Source organism: Hyperolius riggenbachi, chromosome 5 (assembly GCF_040937935.1).
Source record: "Hyperolius riggenbachi isolate aHypRig1 chromosome 5, aHypRig1.pri, whole genome shotgun sequence".
Lineage (NCBI taxonomy): Eukaryota > Metazoa > Chordata > Amphibia > Anura > Hyperoliidae > Hyperolius > Hyperolius riggenbachi.
The window spans coordinates 17,490,683-17,509,654 of record NC_090650.1 but is presented as its reverse complement, the minus strand read 5'-3'; the positions used below and the strand labels follow the sequence as shown (position 1 = coordinate 17,509,654).

The following is an 18,972-nucleotide window of genomic DNA, read 5'->3' as shown; positions in this document are numbered from 1 at the left end:
GACACAGAAGAAGGCCATTCCAAATGGCCAATTTACACGAATAAGGCGAAATTGTTCGAGTGATAATGACTTTCACAGAGAAGTGGACGACTTAAGACAGAGATTTAATATACGAGGGTATCCCTCACGAATTGTTGAGGAGGCAGTGGTGAAACTAAACGAGAAGGACAGAGGGTCTCTGTTGATGTTAAAAGATAAGAGGGGAACACCAAAGCATAATAATAAGAAAAAGGAAGTTATAAGATTTGTGACTGAATACGGTCCGCATTGGAATGATTTGCAAAGAATTCTCCAGAAACATTGGCACGTGTTGATGCTAGATGAAAAGATCAAACGAGGCATTGGTGAAAGACCGTATATGACGGCTCGCAGGGCGAAGAATTTAAAGGACCATTTGGTTAGGTCGGAGTTCAAGTCCACACAACCTGCTACATGGTTGGACAGATATCCTAGAAGGGAGGGTATGTTTCCCTGTGGATCTTGTGTCAATTGTAAGTATGTGGACAGAAGTAAAACGTTTACAAACTTTGACGGGTCCAAGGTCTTTGACATCAGAGCCGATATAAACTGCAACTCGACACGTGTCGTGTATGCGATAAAATGTCCCTGCAACTTACTGTATATAGGGAAGACAAAAAATCGATTAAGCAGACGAATTGGTGATCACATTGGTAATATTCGGAATGGGGACCTCGATAGCCCCCTGGGGAAGCATTTCTTGGACTACCATGAAGGCAAACCTGATGGTCTGGTGTTTAAGGGAATTATAAAACAACATATCCCTTTTCGGGGTGGAGATATAGAAAGAGAATTGTATAAAATCGAGCAAACCTGGATCTATCGTCTGGGGACACTTGCTCCAAAAGGCCTCAACACTGACCTTAACCTGTCATACTTTCTATGATCTGCAGTTTATGGGTAAAGAGATCATGTTCTACAGTATCCTTGTGATGTACACATATATGCGTTGATTGATCTATATCTACATAAAGAGATTTGCAATATGATAACAGAAAATGATTTTAAAGTTCTACTTATATATCTGACAAGATGATATCTGAATACAGTGATGTGTCTTCTGAAATACATCTGGCCCCCCCGCTTTCATATGTGTGGAGTATACATGAAGTAAATGCAGCCTGTAAGCTGTGTGGGCGTGAGCTGGGATGTCGTAATACAAAAGGGGAAGAACTGAAGCCGCTGCCACTCAAACACCTTGAGAAAGCCCCGTGGGCGGGGCGAAACGCGTCGGTGGGCGTGGCTACCGCCGGAATGCGCGCGCGGTGTCCCCACATGAAACGCTGCATACACTGACCGAGCTCCTATGCAAAACATAATGCTGACAGCGCTGAGGCCTACACGGATGGAGGAAATAGCCAACTCAAGCGGCAGAGGAAGTTTCTAACACCCAGTGCACTGCGGTAATGGGAAAGCCTTGTAGGCAGGAGCCTACCGTCTATCTGCGCAAGTATAACAGGCTGTTGAGCTGTAAGAAGTCTTGAAGCAGTGATTGAATGTTTGCTCCAAGTTGCAAGTCCCTGCACGCCTAATGCCTTGTTTGATCCGTCAGTCCGCAAGTTGTCTGCCATAGCGGCCCTCCTTATCTGTGGAAGTTAAAGGCCATCAAGAACTGTAGTCATTTAGCATGGTGGCCATAGTGAAGCCGGCATAGTCACATTGACACAGTGTGTGTGGTGTACAGGTGGTGGGTGAGGACAAACAGACCTTGGTGGCATTGTGTTTTCTGCATAGGCTGCGGCTGGGCGAATACACTTTGCTGATAACCAGATCTGGTCCCTTTATAGATAAAAGCGCGCATATCCTGGCCAGGTATGATTGTTTTTAAGCTAACAGTTTTTAATTGTGTCCTGTGATTTTCATGCAGCCAAGGCTGTAATTAAAACCCGGTTGTATGTACAGAGAGACAGCAGTCTTGTTTAAGGTGTATGCGACTGTTGTGAGATCATGTAGCATCAGTGTGGGTCAGGCTCCGTTCAAACTATCCCCAAGCGGCAACGTATCAAACTAGTATGGACATGTTGCCACTGCTGCACTTGGGAGCAGATGTGTGGTGTTCTACTGCAATACGTCCTCTGTCCTAAAAAGTCATACAGCTTAAGATTGTGAAACCCCAACGGGTGAACCTGGACACAGCAGAACAGGACATGTGTGAACGGGTCCATGAAATCCCGCAAGAAAATGTAGGTTCCATTCAGTATACAGTATTTGCTCGCACTCCGAGAAGCGGTTCAGCACCATCAGCGGACCTGTTGTAACGGTTGCCCTAGATCCAGCAAATTTGCATCCAGTCTCCTGACAAGTTTTAATTGGTCTGCTGCTTTGCCTGAACTGGCCTAATAATTAATCTCTGATGCCCAATTTACCAGCCGAAGCCTATCTTCAGTTCACATGTTTGACTATTTCCCAAAGCAACCTCTACTGTCTATGCCAAATGGAAAAGGACTCTGAAGCCCACTAGATGCGCCATTCATCATTTGCAATGCATAAGAGCAAGGGCAGGTTTAGATACCATCAGGCCCTGGATGAGCCCATTTTGCCCACTGCTGATTATAGTGTAACATAGTGTTGGAAATGTTCAGTGGTTTTCCCATTATGAATTCAGCCTTAAATTGAAAGCTTTTTTTCTGATTGGACGATGTGTGCCATTGCATGTGTCTGGCATTCTTAGGCCACATACACACATCAGACCATAGTCTTTTGAAAATGAAAGATCACAGACCAATCTTACCACCCTTCATGTAGTATGAGAGCCATACTCTACACAGTCTTTTCTATGGAGCTGAGCTCCACATCAGAAAAAAAATCTTTGCAAGATGCTGCACACACAGATGCTGTACAGACACAAAAGATCAGTATCTGCAAAAGATCCGTTCCTGCAAATTGCAATGATAGTCTATGAGATCTGCAGATCATCATACACATGATTTAACTGACATTCATCTGCAGATCAAGCAATCATCTGCAGATCTGAAAATCCATCCTGGTGGATCTGATCTGCAGATGAATGTCAGTTAAATCATGTGTGTATGATGATCTGCAGATCTCATAGACTATCATTGCAATTTGCAGGAATGGGTTTTTGTCAGGAACAGATCTTTTGCAGATACTGATCTTTTGTGTCTGTACAGCATCTGTGTGTGCAGCATCTTGCAAAGATTTTTTTCTGATGTGGAGTTCAGCTCCATAGAAAAGACAGTGTAGAGTATGGCTCTCATACTACATGAAGGGTGGTAAGATTGGTCTGTGATCTTTCATTTTCCAAAGACCATAGTCTGATGTGTGTATGAGCCTTTAGGAGTGTAGAAATCATAGGGTGATACACACTGAGTTCAGGATAAAGTGGGTGCAAAATTGGTGATCACTTCTCAAAGTTATTTTAACCAAAACAGAAGAAATTTCTTAAAAGCAATCTCTCAAATTCATGAAAAGTTTACATGTTGACTAGGATGGATTTCTTGAGGTCTTGTCTTTTTCATGGGAAGGGATTTATTATTAAACAAAATTGTGCAAGACAAATTGTCAGGATCATTGAATATGAAGAAGATAGGGCCCACCACAAATTAATGGGAGATTTTTATTGATTTATTTTACGTTGGGGAGGTAAGCTTTATAAGACAAAGCAGTGCGGAGAAGTATTGATAAGGATTGTGCATACAACATTTGCAACTTTAACAATGATTTCATCTTGGCAAAAAAAATACAAAAAGTGCAGAAATATTTACAAACTACTGGTAGTAACTTTTTGTTTTTGTTTGTTTTTTAAATTTTGCTCTTATTATCACTGTCACCATTATTCATTTATATACATACTGACATTTTTCACAGTCGTGACTCTAGCTGCCCATTGAAAGCCAAGACTGAGAGAAGCCTTAGGGCCTTTTTCCACTAGTCTGCAATTTGCGATTTGCTTCTGATCGCAAATCGCAAGGTACATTAAACTAATGGAAACTGCAGCAGTAATTTCCATTAGTGCGATCCGATTGCGATGCAATTTTGGTCAAAGCACAATCGTCGTCCTGCCGCGTTTTGTATGCGCTTGAGCTGGACTATAATGAGTATAGTAGCTCAATCGCAATTGCATGGTGGAAATTGAAACGTGATTGCATTTCATAGTGGAAAAGAGCCCTAAGGGCCGTTTCCACTTGTGCAGTGCGGAATCGACGCTGATTCCCCGCTGACGAAATCGCATGCGGGTGCGTATTTTACCACGATTTCGCATAGGTTAGTATTTATGTGATTTTAACCATGTCACTGCCTGTGTGATTTAACATTAGTTTCTATGCGAAATCGGGGTAAAATACGCATGCCAAAACCGCATGCGATTTCCCTATTAAATACATTAGCGGCGATTCGCATAGCGGTGTGCGGGGTGTGAAATCTGACGGCTCCTCCGTGCAGATCTCCCCCGCACAGAAAAACGCTCAGGATTACTGACAAGTGGAAACAGGGCCATCCACTTGTATTGGCTATGCGACAACACATGCGGACAACGCATGCGGATTCGCGATAGTGGAACCGGGCCCTAAATCTATTGCTATGTATTTGGAACATGGGAAGAACCCAGAGTGGCTGAAGGAAACCCATGTAAACCCAGGGAAAACATGCAAATTCTATGTAATATATTTTTTTGGTATGGCATTTTTTTTCTTTCATGCCTCACTTTTTTTCTTTCTCTCTTTTTTTCTTTCCTCTCTTTTTTCTTTTTACTTCTAAACTTTTTTTTTTTTTAATCCTCCATGACAGGTAAAGGCAATGTAATTTAGTGAAGATTCTCATCTTAGGAGAAACTGTTAAATCATTTCACCTTATTTATTATCTCAAAATGTGTCTCTCTTTAACTGACTGAGGGCTGGAACCCACCACAAAACGCTATCGCAATCGCTAGCGTTTTTAATGAGCCGTTTGTAATCGATTTCATGAGCGATTGCTGGCGATTTTGGTAGCGTTTTTCAAAAGTGTCAGCTTTTTGCCAGCGATTGTGCAGCGATTAGCGATTAGCATTTTGAATTCTGATTGGTCCTTTCAATTTAAATTTTTTTACAGTTTGCAGTACTGTAAAAACGCTAGCAAAATCTCTCTGTGAAGGTTTTGATGAGTGATTATGCCAACAATTATATACTTTACATTGCTAAACGCTAAAAATGTTGCATGTCCTGCGTTTCCAATTGGTTGCAATTTGGTAATCGCAATCACTCCAGTGGAATTTGGCCCATCCATTAACATTAGCTGAGCGTTTAGGGAAATCGCTAGCGGTTTGAATCGCTCCCTAAACGCTCAGAAAATCGCTCTAGTGGGTTTGAGCCCTGACTCATGGTTTATCTCGCTTTATTTAACTTAACTCATTATTTATCTCTCCTTATTTGTTTATCTCATGCATTAGCAATCCTTCCAGTTACCTTGGGCAAGCCATTCTCGCCATGTCACATTTCTTTTTGTGGTGATGGGTTTACTTATTTTTCACCTTAAAGGGAATCTGAAGCGAAAATAAACTTATGAGATAATGAATTGTATGTGCAGTACAGCTACAGGTGGCCATACATGACAAAAGTTGGCGGCTGATCGACCATCCAATTCGATTATTACAGTCTAATTGAATGAAAATCGTTGCCGCCAATTTCATGCCCGACCGACAATGCAACCAATTTCGGGACAAAAATTAGTTGCATTCTCGATCGCGCATGCTGCAAGATGTTGCTCAATTGGTTGCGCGGCGGTAACCGTGTGCAAATTCCTTACGATCAACGAGTGCGACGAAACCCCCGATGCTGTCCCCCCAATGTAAATGTCCCCCCGTGCCCCATGTACATGTATATATTTACCTCTCTGCACCCTCTGCTTGTCCCCGCTGGCTTCCAGGATTCTGTCTCTGCACAAACGCACGCCTCACATGATTTCCTAGTAAGGGCGGACGTGTGTGACGTCAGACGCGCGCCCTTACTAGGAAAGCACATTGGGCATGCGTGTATGCGCAAGAGGAATCCCAGAAGCCAGCGGGGGACAAGCAGAGGCCACGGAGAGGTGATGTACACACTTACGGGCATGGGGGACATTAGAGAGGTGCAGCGTCGGGGCGGCGAGGCAGCGGATGGATGCGGCGCACAAACCCGATTCCAGATGGATTTCAGCATGAAATTGATCAGGAATCGACCTGTGCTGTATGGGCAGCTGATAAATCCCTTTCTTATCAGATTTGATAAGAAAGAGATTTGTCTCTTGGTCGAATCTGCCCATACATCGCTAGATGTATGGGCACCTTAAAGTGAACCTCCGGACTAAAAATCTACTCAGCAGAACTGAAAAGGCTTGGTGTTTCTTTAACAGTTTCACAGCATCAGAATTTAGTTTTTCTTACCAAAGCATCATTTTTAGCTGCATTTTTAGCTAAGCTCCACCCATCAAAGAAAACTGCCCGGGCTTTTTTCCCTGATGCTGTGCAAAGCATGATGGGATTTCCTATGTTGTTGTTCACGTTGCCTAGCAACTGGGAGGGGTGATCAGCACACAGGACAGTTGGAACTGTGTCTCATGCTTCCTGTCACCTCCTTTCAACCAAAAAGATGGCTGCCATCATGAAATCACAAACCTTTATTTTAAAACAGGGTGGGTAAGAGATTATATTACCTATCTATTTTAATTAACATAACTAATGTAACTTAATGACAGTATATTTGTTTAGGCTGGAGTTCCTCTTTAAGAAATAGAACATTTGCAGCAAAGAAAAGAGTCTCATCTTGTTTTACAGTACAGGAAGAGATTAAAAAAAAAATTCAGTTGTTATCTATACAAAAGTGCTTCTCTGAGCTCTTCGATCCATCTGGGGTGGAATACAGTCCTGTTTTCTGAAGCACTTAAACAGCCAAGACACAGTGAGAAACAACTTGGGATAAGGTTTTACTGCAGGAAAGTTCAAAGGGTCATTATCTCTGCTTTGTTTTATAGCTTAAAAGACAGAGGCCTGTATGCAATTCATTTTTTCAACTGAGTTTTCTCCTCGGTAATATTTCCACACCTTGTCATAAAATTATTTTTAAACCACTAGCAAGCAAGGAAATGCTCAAAATAATGTTGATAGTACTTTTTACCAACTTTTGGGTCCTTTTTTAATCGTAAAATGCTAAAAAAAAGTTAATTTAAAGAGAATATGAAAATTATCTCCTAGGAGATAACTCAGGTGAAAAAGTTAATTGCATATGGGCCAGAGTGTGGTTTCTAAACTGCAAATATGACAGATTGATGCAATGTTATAAAAAAACTATATAACTAAAATATGAGACTCCTTTCTTTGCTACTAATATTCTTTTCCTTATCAATACTACCCATACAATTCATTATAACATACGTTTTTTTATTTTATTTTTTTCGCTTCAGGTTTGCTCTAACTGACTTAACTCATGTCTTAGGCCCCGTTCACACTGCACGCGTTTCCAGTCGCGTTTTGGAAACGCGTGCAGGTGGCCGACACGCACGACATCAGACATTGCATAGAGTGCACTGTCTGATGTTCACACTGCATGCGTTCCGGACCTGTGCGGTCCGGCAACGCATGCTGCATGCATTTTTTGTAAAAACGCGTGCGTTCCTGTGCGTTGTGTTCTGAACGGAACGCGCCTGCGTTCTGTGATGTGAACGGGGCCTTATCTCTCCTTATTTGTTTATCTCATGCATTACATCTCCTTCCAGCTAAAAAATAAGTAAGCTTTGTTAATTACCACAATAAATAAACAAATAAATATGTGACATGGTGAGAATGGCACTATTTGCTCATGATGGGGACAGGAGAAGAGAAATTGGAACCAGTTTAAGTTTAAGTCTAAGTTTTGCAAAAAAAAAGAAGAAGAAAGAAAACGTCATTTATGAAACTTTTGTTGAATTCGAAATGACAGTTTATTAAATCATTTCCTTCAAGCTTGACAGCCCATTTCCAGCATGCAGTCAGTCAAGAATCCATCATGACATGAATAAATAAATACATCAGCGCTAACTGGCAACAGTTCCTGTACATATATATATATATATATATATATATATATACTGTATAGATAGATAGATAGATAGATAGATAGATAGATAGATAGATAGATAGATAGATAGATATCCTTTTTCTACACAGCTTATTTTTATAAACTTCACTACTCTTAAACAATGTTGTTAAAAAATATGCTGTAAAAAATGACTTAAGAAACCGCAATGTTTGTTTTTTGAAATTCTAACAGATGACTATAGTGTATTTAGGGGAGAGGAGAGAGGGAAAAAAACTTGGCAGAGATATCCAGGATGACCTAATCTCTTACAGAGCAATGCTATACGGTACAGGAAGGATGCATCACCATCAACCAATATCCAAAAGGTGTCTAAAAATAAACTATATCTGCTAAAAAAAAAAAAATGTAAGAAAAAAAAAAAGACAGGAATAAAATGCAGCTATATTAAAATCGATTCAGCAATTCCTACGTCTCCTCCAGCCATATTGCTTCAGTCCGTACGTGATCATCATCAATAATGATGCTACTGTTTGCAAAACAGTGCAGTGGAATTTGAAAAAAAATAAAATAAAAGGGGAAAAAAAATTCAAAAAGATTCAGGTGGTTTACAGGACAGGAAGTATCTTAGCCAAACCTTTCCAAAAATCCCCACCCAAAAAAATAAAATAAAAAAAATTGTAGTCATGGACTGCAATGCCATTCCATCCATCCGAGACTTTGTACAGGATTGTGTAGAATGCGGCACGCCGGTGACTTTGAAATCTCTCTCTGTGTCTTGGTAGAACATGCCGCTTAGACCTCAGGGGACTGCAGAACATGCTTTCTAGATAAACGGCAATGCTCATATTTTAACGCCATCATCACCCAACGACCTGCTAATATCCCACACTCCTAGCATGCAGTCCGCACTGTTTACGCTCTCGTCTGCTGTCAACTGCGGGAAGGTGTCATTGGATGACTACGGGCTACTGCATTTATTTTTTTCAGCGCTTCACTGCTGTTTAAATGAACGTCGTACGCCGGCCAGCCAACCGATGTATGTTTGCGCTGCAGTATCGCTAAACAACTGCAGTTATATTGTATTCCCCAGCGGACACCGCAAAGCACTCAACACAAGGTAAACAGGTAGAGAGGGACTTACCGGGGCGCGAAAGATTGTCACGCTGCAGCCACCAAGGTGATTGTCAGAAGAAGGCGCAAGCGAGGAATTGGAAGTTTGCAGCGAGGGGAGGCATTGGCGAGGAGGCGACGGGGGAACAGCATCTGCCTAAGGAGCCACCGGCGTCAGTAAATCCCCCCTTTCTCTCCTTCGGAGTGGTGTCAGGAGGATGTGATCTGCATACAAACTCTTGTACCAGGAATCTTTTTTTCTTTCTTTTTTTTTTTTTCTTTTTGCGAAAGCCAAGAGGCGAAAAAAAAAATAATGAATGAATGAATTCCCTCACATGCTAGCGGAACGGCATCCAGAACTTTGATCCCCAAGGCAAAGGGTTAATATCCATATGGGAGGACACAAAAAAAATGCCTATACAGATAGATGTATTTCTAGGTATGATACTGATACAATATCCAGAGCTGGTGGTTTTTTTTTCTCTACCCCCCTCTTCAGTTGTGTCTTCTTTGCATTCAGGGAATTGCACAAGCCTGCTCTATATCACTAGACAAAGCCCAGCAGGTCCTGCTAAGAAGGTGGGGACCACCCTAAAGAGAGAGGGGAGGGAAGGAAGGGAGGCAAGGCGGCCAATGCCTTCGCTGCCAGGGCTCGGATACATATTCATAGGTCTCGCTTGGCCAATCGTGGGGCGATAGGGACGTGGTTATTGAAATCAGGCTCTTAAATCAAACTGAGTCACTCCTGGTTGGAGAAGGGGACTTGCTGGCCAGGGCTCAGGAGTGTTAGGAGCTGTGTAGCACTGCAGTGTGATGTTTAGACTGAGTCTTCACACACACACACTGCTTGCTGTTGATGAGGATCTTACTCCAAGGCTCTGGTCATGTGACCTCAATGCAGGGCTTCTGGAGGGATAGAGACATCCTCTCTGACCTTAACGGAGGGAAGGAAAATACAGCCAGATCGATAAGGGAATCATGTCTTGTGTTGTTCTGTCAAAGCGCAGCTTAGGGCTCTGCAGTCAGCAAGATGTTTTTGTTTTGTTTTTTTTCCCGTCAGAGAGGTTTCACGCTTGTCTGCGGGGAAAACCTGTGCGTTTTTTTTTCCCCAGCACGCGTTTTTTCTGAAGCTAAGCGCGTTTATCTGCGTGCAATGCAAGCAATATGATTGTTATGCTGGGAATTGCACAATGAGTTTTTTCGGCAGATTTACTGGCCAATCGATTTTCCCATCGATTTTCAGATTGTTTTCTTCAATCGATTTCCATTCAATGCTATAAAAAAATCGATCAGAAAAAAGGATCAAAATCAGATCGGACCTGTTGGAAATGATCTATCGAGCCATTTATCTGCCGAAAAAACTCATGGTGTATTCCCAGCATTAAAGAGGTCCTGTAATGACATATAGCAGAATGCGGTAAATTATTCAGAATACCCACTTTAAAGCGGATCCGAGATGAAAAACTAACTATAACAGGTAACTTGTCTATATAGCTTATCTAAAGTTTAGATAGTTTACACAGCAAATCTAGCTGCAAACAGCTTTAAGAGAATATGATTATTTCTTCCTGGGATACAATGACAGCAGCCATGTTGTTTGTAAATATTACACACAGGCAAGCTTATCTGCATCTTCTGTGAAAAAAAACATAATCCTCCCTCCTCCCCTCTACCTCTGAAATTTCTGGCTAGTAATACCTCCCTCTCCTCCTGCCCAGACTGAGCTCCCATGAGCCCTTGCTACTGCCAAGGCTCTCTGAAAAACTGTGGACGAGGCTTGTTTAGTTTATAGGGAATTTGAGTATTAAAACAAAAACAAAAAAGTATTTGGCTTGAGGAATGCCCTATAAATAATAGGAAAGGAACACAATTATGCAATGAGTAAAAGTTCATCTCGGATCCACTTTAAGGGCCCATTCACTCTAGAAGCGCTTTTCTGAGCGTTTTTCAATTGATTCACGCTTTTTAAAAACGCTCCCATTCACTTTCATTAAAATTGCAGTAAAAATTGCTGCGATTTTCGTGTATGCAATCGCGAAATCGTGGCGATTTTCCCGCTTTTTTACCGAGATTTTAACCTTCCTGGCGGTAAGCCCGAGCTGAGCTCGGGCTATGCCGCCGGAAGGCACCGTTTAGGCCCCACTGGCCCGATTTGCATAATTTTTTTTTTTTGCTACACGCAGCTAGCACTTTGCTAGCTGCGTGTGCAATCCGATCACCGCCGCTACCTGCCGATCTGCTGCTATAAGTCGCGCTGCAGCTGCTCCCCCCCCCCCCCCCCAGACCCCGTGTGCTGCCTGGCCAATCAGTGCCAGGCAGCGCTGGCCACTGAGGGGTGGATCGGAGTCCCCTTTGACGTCACGATGTCGAGGACGTCGGTGACGTCATCCCAGCCGTCGCCATGGCGACAGGGGAAGCCCTCCAGGAGATCCCGTTCTTTGAACGGGATCTCCTGATCTCCGATCGCCGGTCTCGCTACATGGAAAAAAAAAATGGCTTTGCTGCCCCCTGGCGGATTTTAATAAACCACCAGGAGGGTTAATGAAAGAGAATGGGAGTGATTTTAAAAAATGCTAATCAATCGCAAAACGCTATCAACATCAGAAACACGGTGGCATAGTGGTTAGCGCTCTTGCCTTGCAGCGCTGGGTCCCCGGTTCGAATCCCAGCCAGGGTACTATCTGCAAGGAGTTTGTATGTTCTCCCCGTGTCTGTGTGGGTTTCCTCAGGGCACTCTGGTTTCCTCCCACATCCCAAAAACATACAGATAAGTTAATTGGCTTCCCCCTAAATTGGCCTTAGACTACAATACATACATACACATATGACTATAGTAGGGATTAGATTGTGAGCTCCTTTGAGCGACAGTTAGTGACAAGACAATATATACTCTGTACAGCGCTGCGTAAGATGTTGGCGCTATATAAATAATAAATAATAAAATCTATATATTGCTGTATACTGGCATGAGCCTCCCTTTCCTAGTGATCCTTAGTCCTAGTCTAGGATGTTTATTAAGCATAATTCTCCCCCTAGAGCATTCTGGGAGAGTACATTTGAAATCGGCGCAGGATACAGCTGGTATATGGCTTATCCTGCTTCTGCACAAGTCCCAGGCGTGCTAAATACTATTCCCCCTCCAGGCCGCCATGGATAGTGGGGGAATGAAATAATTCGGCTTCCAGCAATTGCTGGAGGCCGAATTATTATGTTTTTAAGCAACCTCAGCTCCGTCTTCTGACGGCTCCAACGTTACTCACTGAGCGCTGCAATAGGAATGATTCCTATTGTAGTCTATGGAGGCGCCGGCTGCACCCAAATCTAGCAGCGCTGAAAAGCACTGCTCTGCTTTGGGAAACTGGAGCTCTTTTCTGTTGGCTTTAGAACTCTCAGTAAACAAACATTCCATAGAAATCACCTGACAGGACTAAAAATGTTACTGCCTGTGATACATTTCAGACAGTAAATCGTGGAGAGGAATGATTTTACAATGGGCTAACACATTGACTACACAATTTATGGATTAATATTGTAAACAAATAAACAATTGTATTAACCACTTTACCCCCGCGCGTACGTATTTCTCCGCCCCTTTTTCCATCCTTTAACAACCAGGGACGGAGAAATACGTACTTTCCGCGTTCCCGACGCTGTCCGCGCTCCCGCTCGTAAACACGCCGCCCGCCGCTAGTAAACACGCCGCCGCCCGCTCGCCCAGAGATCAATGAACGGGAAAATCCATTCCCGTTCGTTGATCTAAGCCCCGCAATGATCAGCTGCTCTCCTATGGGCAGCGCGATCATTGTGAGAAAAAACTCACGTGTCCAGCCTCCTTATACTTCCTCCAAGCTTCCTTCCGGAAGCTTGGAGGTCGCATTAAAACAAAAAGTTACTGTGGCCATCTTGTGGCCAAATAGTAAACTACACCCTACACATTTTTCACATACAAATAAATGACTTTTACACATAAAATTAACTCATTACCTCCCACACTCCCCATTTTTTTTTTTTTTGCAACATTATATTGCAGGTTCTGAGTCGGGAACGGGATCCATTCCCCCACCTCCACCCCGCATGAAAAAAATAGCGTCCTATGTGAACAAGCACATTGACTTACATTGTTTGTAAGTTCTAATGCAAATACGCATGCGAGAAAATGTATGTAGAGGTTTCTCATTCTTCTTCTTCAATATATAGTCACCCCTCCCCTTTTATTATTAAACCCTCCCCTCCTCAACAAACTCACCCTCCAGGTCTCCCAAACGCCTTGTACACCAGGGCATCTGCACCATTTTTGCCAGCATAGCAACTCACCTGCCGCGGCATGCTCCTTCTCATCTACATCCTCGCAGGGGCATCTCTTCTCAGTGATCCCGCCCATATTATTATGTATGCATTTGTATCCTCCTGCCTAGACTACTGTAACGCCCTGTTCATTGGATCTACAGAAAAGGTTCTGCGCCCCTTACAGCTAGTACAGAATGCTGCAGCCAGACTCCTAACCAACGCCCCCCGCAGCTCACACATCACCCCAGTACTGCAAACTTATCTTACCTGTCTGATGTCTTCTTCGGTCCGTCCCTCGGCGCCTCCCACGATGCGGTCCAAGCGGCGGTCCCGTGATTACAAACACTTCCTCCTTCCGGGTTGAAGGAGGAAGTGTTTGTAATTACGTGACGCGCGTGGACCACATCGTGGGAGGCGCCGACGGACGGACGAAGAAGACGTCAGACAGGTAAGATCCTGGGGCTGCCGCCGTGCTCCCAGACTTCCACCAATTGACGTGAGGCGGTCATTGAAAATTTAAGGGTTTAGCGCCAGGAAGGGGGGTTTAGGGTTAAGTGTCAGGAAGGGGGGTTTAGGGTTTAGCGCCAGGAAGGGGGGTTTAAGGTTAGGCATAAGGAAGAGGGTTTTAGGGTTAGGCGTCAGGAAGAGGGGTTTAGGGTTAGGCATCAGGAAGAGGGGTTTAGGGTTAGGCATCAGGAAGAGGGGTTTAGGGTTAGGGGTCAGGAAGAGGGTTTTAGGGTTAGGCGTCAGGAAGAGGGTTTTAGGGTTAGGGGTCAGGAAGGGGGGTTTAGGGTTAGGGGACAGGTAGGGGGGTTTAGGGTTAGGCGTCAGGAAGAGGGTTTTAGGGTTAGGGGTCAGGAAGGGGGGTTTAGGGTTAGGCGTCAGGAAGGGGGGTTTAGGGTTAGGGGTCAGGAAGGGGTGTTTAGGGTTAGGCGTCAGGAAGGGGGGGGGGGGGTTTGTGTGAGAGTTGCGTTATGTTTAAAGTGGACCCAAATTAAAAATACAAGATTTTAGAAATAAAACCTATTTTCTAAATTATAATAATAAATAGCAGCCTTTTTTCAGCTGCGTGATGACAAATATAAAATATTTTACATTTATTGGAGGAACCCCTCCCTTCCTTTCAAATTGCCGGCATTTTTCCGGCAAACTGGTGGAGTAGATGGTGTCTGGCAATGGAGGAATTGCTAATGGCTGCCCCCAGTATAACCCTAGCTATGAAAAGAGAAGGGTGGAAAGCATGCACTGAAATGATCATAGGTTTGAAGGAGTGTTTATTTATCTTTGTATGTGTCAGAGTGGTGCAACTAAATATTTTTAATTAAAAAAATGTTTGGTTTGGGTCCGCTTTAAGTTGTAGTAAAATATCGTTAATATAAACCGATATTTCAGACCACTCTCCAATACAGCTGACCTTCTCCCTATTAGTCCCAAAAGGCACAGATATTATTTGGCGCTTCCCCTCATATTTATATGAGGATGAAGGATTCGCCCAATTGATGTTACAGTGGTGGTGGGAATATAAAGACGATAATGCCATACACTCTAAAGATATATTTTTATTCTGGGAAGCTGCAAAGCCCACACTTAGGGGAAAAATAATTAGTTACATAGCGGGCAAGAAAAAGAAATCACACGAAGCTTACATGATCTCTATGGAGGAACTCCGCTTAGCCCATAAAATCTTCCTTAATAACCCCTCTCCGGACACGCGCTTAAAATGGCTAGCAGCTAAAAAAAAAATCTGACACTGACTTTAAAGTCAGGGAAAGATACCTAAAATCATATAGAGATCTATATTATTACAAATATGGGAACAAAATGGGTAGCCTTTTATCTCGAATGTCTAAACCCCCACATACTACAACAGTAATAACAAATCTAAGATCCCCATCAGGGCAGATCTGTAATAATCCCAAAGATATCAGCTTAATATTCAGAGATTTTTATAAAAAGCTATATGAGCAAACACCACCACAAAATCCAGAACCAAAACCACCATCTTGGGTCGACCAATTATCTTTACCCTCCTTGTGAGAAGAGGACTTACAGCTCCTGAACATGCCCATATCCCCGGAAGAAGTCAATGGCACAATTAAAAGATTAGCAAATAAAAAAGCCCCAGGCCCAGACGGCCTCACCTCAGAATTCTATAAGCTCCTGCGACACGAAATAGCCCCGTACTTAGCTACTTTATTTAACAAAATTCTGGAAAAGGGGCAATATCCCCCCTCGGCGAACATGGCATATGTCAAATTATTACCAAAACAGGGTAAGGACCCTCTGGACCCAGGCTCATATCGCCCGATTTCTCTGATCAATCAAGATCTCAAAATCCTCTCTAAAATTATGGCGGATCGACTAGCCGACCTCCTCCCCAAACTAGTAAGCCCGAATCAAGTGGGCTTCGTACGACATCGCTCCGCCATAGCTAATATAAGAAAAGTATTGATAGCTCAAGACCACGTAAGATCATACCCCAAATCCTCTAGCACATATGCCCTACTCATGATAGACGCAGAGAAGGCTTTCGATAATGTAAACTGGACCTGGCTAGATAAAGTACTAGATAGAATGAATATACAGGGAGAAATAAGAAAGCTAATTAGTGCAATGCATTCAAACCCAAAAGCGAAAATCTATACACCAGGATTTTTATCTGAAGCTTTCCCCCTAGAGAAAGGAACAAGGCAAGGTTGTCCCCTGTCTCCTTTACTCTTTAATCTAGCCCTAGAACCCCTGATCCAACAATTAGAGAAACACATACCAGGCATAGAAGTGGGTAGTGAATTGATCAGTCAGGCCATGTTCGCTGATGATATTTTACTGTTTTTAAAGGACCCGGCATCCCAACTAGAAATAGCCCTTAAGGTTATACAAGAGGTGGGCATGTTCAGTGGCTTCAAGATTAATGTCTCTAAAAGTGAACTTCTATACCTGTCCCCCTGTGCACCCAGGCATAACTTAAACCATCTCTCGGTAAAAGTTAAATCGGTTATTACATACTTGGGAATTAAAATCCATAAAGACCCAAATATGTTATATACCCTTAACTATGATCCCCTGATCGGAGACCTAAAACGACAACTAATGAGGTGGGAGAACTTGCCTATCAATTTGGCAGGCAGGGCAGCCTTGATAAAATCGGTCACATTTGGTAGACTCCTCTACCCCTTACAGACTATTCCTTTACTACTGAGACATACAGATATAAAAGAGCTCAACAGAGCCTTCTCCAGGTTCCTGTGGAAAAATAAGAAACCCAGGATAGCTCTAACCAAACTAATACTTCCCAGAATATGGGGAGGCCTGGCAATCCCAGACATTCGTCGCTACAACCTTGCTTGTCTCGCTAGACACGTGAGAGACTGGCTCAATAAGACCAGCATTTACTCCAACTACTCACTTGAGGCGGCCTTTGCAGACCCGTGGTCTTTAGCTGGCCTCCTGCATACCCCCCAAAAACACATGCCCCCAAAACTAAAAAATAGCAAAGTCATCAAGGATACCATTCAAACATGGAGGGCGATAAGGAAAATTTATGGGGTACCACAACAGGTCTCAAAATACATGCCATTCTGGGGAACACCAGGGTTTCCTGCCAGCATAGCCCATGGAGGGTTTTTGTCATGGTTGGATAGGGGAATCGAGCGTTTGGGGCAGCTCTGTGATATGCGTAGGGGGAGAATCTTATCATTTCAGGAATTAAGAGCCAAATTCAATATCCCCAAAAGCCATTTCCTTTATTATTGCCAGTTAAAATCCTTTATACGCAGCAAAATAACTAATATCACCGATATAGCGATGCCAAACGCATTTGACAGATTTATCTCCCCACAAACTTATCAGGTATCACTTTCTGAAATCCACCACAGACTCCAGGAAATAAAAATTGCAGACAAATCGCTAAACAATCTATCAAAATGGAAAAAGGACATTCCCATAGACGATATTGAAGGGAAAATTCTAGAAGGGTATAGAACAGTACATAAAATAGCACCAGGGGAACAATGGAGGGAATCGCAATTGAAGCTGATCCACAGAGCAAAATATGCTTTTAACATTAAATATAAAACTCCTCCGGCGTATTACTCGCCCAGGTGTCCCAAATGCTCATTGCAAGATGCGGATATCTTTCATTGTTTGTGGGCCTGTCCGATGATTGTAAAATTTTGGAGTGATATTATTATCTATGTTAAACGAATGTGTAAAACTCAGCTGACCTTGGATCCACTTATGCTATTGTTCAATTATGCTGAACCTCAGGGACGGGAGAACCCAGGTCCATATATATCTCATCCCAGCAAATTAGTGCATTTGATTATAATAGCCTCTCGCAAAGTCATTTTCAATAAATGGATTTATCCCAATGTTCCAACGGTCTGGGACGTCAAGGAAGAACTTTACCATCTTTTTAACCAGGATAAATTGGAAGCAATCATCCAAAAAGACAAAAAGACAACGAGCTTTTTCAAAAAATGGAAGATGTTTATTTTAACCTCTTTTTCTGATATGGAAATTAAAAGCATAATGGAACATTTCAAATACACTAAGTGGTACCTGACGAGTCACCTACAAGGAACATTGGGCAAGTTGGCTATTTCCTAAGAGCAAAGTTACTTAATAAACACACTCAGAGATGACAGAGGGGGGAGGGGGGGGTGAAGGGGAAGATTGGGGGGGGGGGGGGGGGGAGTGGGGGAAATAAGCAAGAAGTATATAGTTTTTGATACTACGAACAAATGAGCGTTTAACATGAGAAGCTTAAAGCATTCCATCTCATATAACTGTATCTAAATTTGTTCGATTACTCATGTTCATCTTTTGACATACTGGATGTTTGTAACAGAAAATAAAATAAAATTTGTTTTAAAAAAAAAAAATATAAACCGATATTTTAATACAATAATGTACACTATTTACTCTTTAAAAACGAATATAATATCAGTAGATATTAATTATTTGTAATTTTATGAACAAAAAACGGGCGCCCATGTTTTGGTGCACCCCTTTTTCATGCACACAAATAGAGCAACAACCAAAAGGAGAGAGGGCCTGGACATAATGTGCACCTATAACGTGCCATCTGTTTCTGCTTACTGTGTCACAGAGTCCAGTCGTGAGAAGTTGGACAATGCGGTAGATGACGATGAATGTAACCCGATGTGAGAGGAAGGCACTGCTGGACACAGGAGGATAATGTTACTCAGCAGTTACATCCTTCTAGAACAAAAAGAGCAGGACCTTCAGGACAGATGTTCATTAAAACCTCAGTATCAAAAGACCAGTGATCATATGACCTTTGTTAGTAACACTTGAAAGTAAAATTAAACATTAGTAATCAAAGCATATGTTACCAGCATATGAGAGTCCGCCACACAAATGAATGGAGTTCCCACTCAACCTATAGGACAAAGCAGCTGTCAGGGCCGGATTTACCATAAGGGCCAGCTGTCTATACCTGCTGCCTCTCCTGCCACTCAAGCTGCATCTTCCTCCTCGATCAGCACAGAGAACCACAGGTATGTAGAAACAGGTGGAGGAGGTGTCAGTTCAAACAGTTCCACAAACA

The 18,972-nt window shown here is 42.8% G+C and overlaps 1 protein-coding gene and 1 long non-coding RNA gene across 2 annotated transcripts in view; one reads left to right on the top strand and one right to left on the bottom strand.

Annotated features, from left to right (window-relative positions):
* Positions 1-9,599, bottom strand: part of ADCYAP1R1 (ADCYAP receptor type I) — a 312,660-nt gene extending 303,061 nt beyond the window's left edge. Inside the window, exon 1 of the mRNA XM_068238512.1 lies at positions 9,145-9,599. The gene's annotated coding sequence lies outside the window, so the exon portion shown is untranslated. The remainder of the gene's footprint in view (positions 1-9,144) is intronic.
* LOC137519541 (uncharacterized) overlaps positions 1-18,746 on the top strand; it is a 91,074-nt gene extending 72,328 nt beyond the window's left edge. The window contains exon 2 of the long non-coding RNA XR_011021003.1: positions 18,511-18,746. This is a non-coding gene — a long non-coding RNA (uncharacterized lncRNA). The remainder of the gene's footprint in view (positions 1-18,510) is intronic.
* Positions 18,747-18,972: the final 226 nt, after the last annotated feature.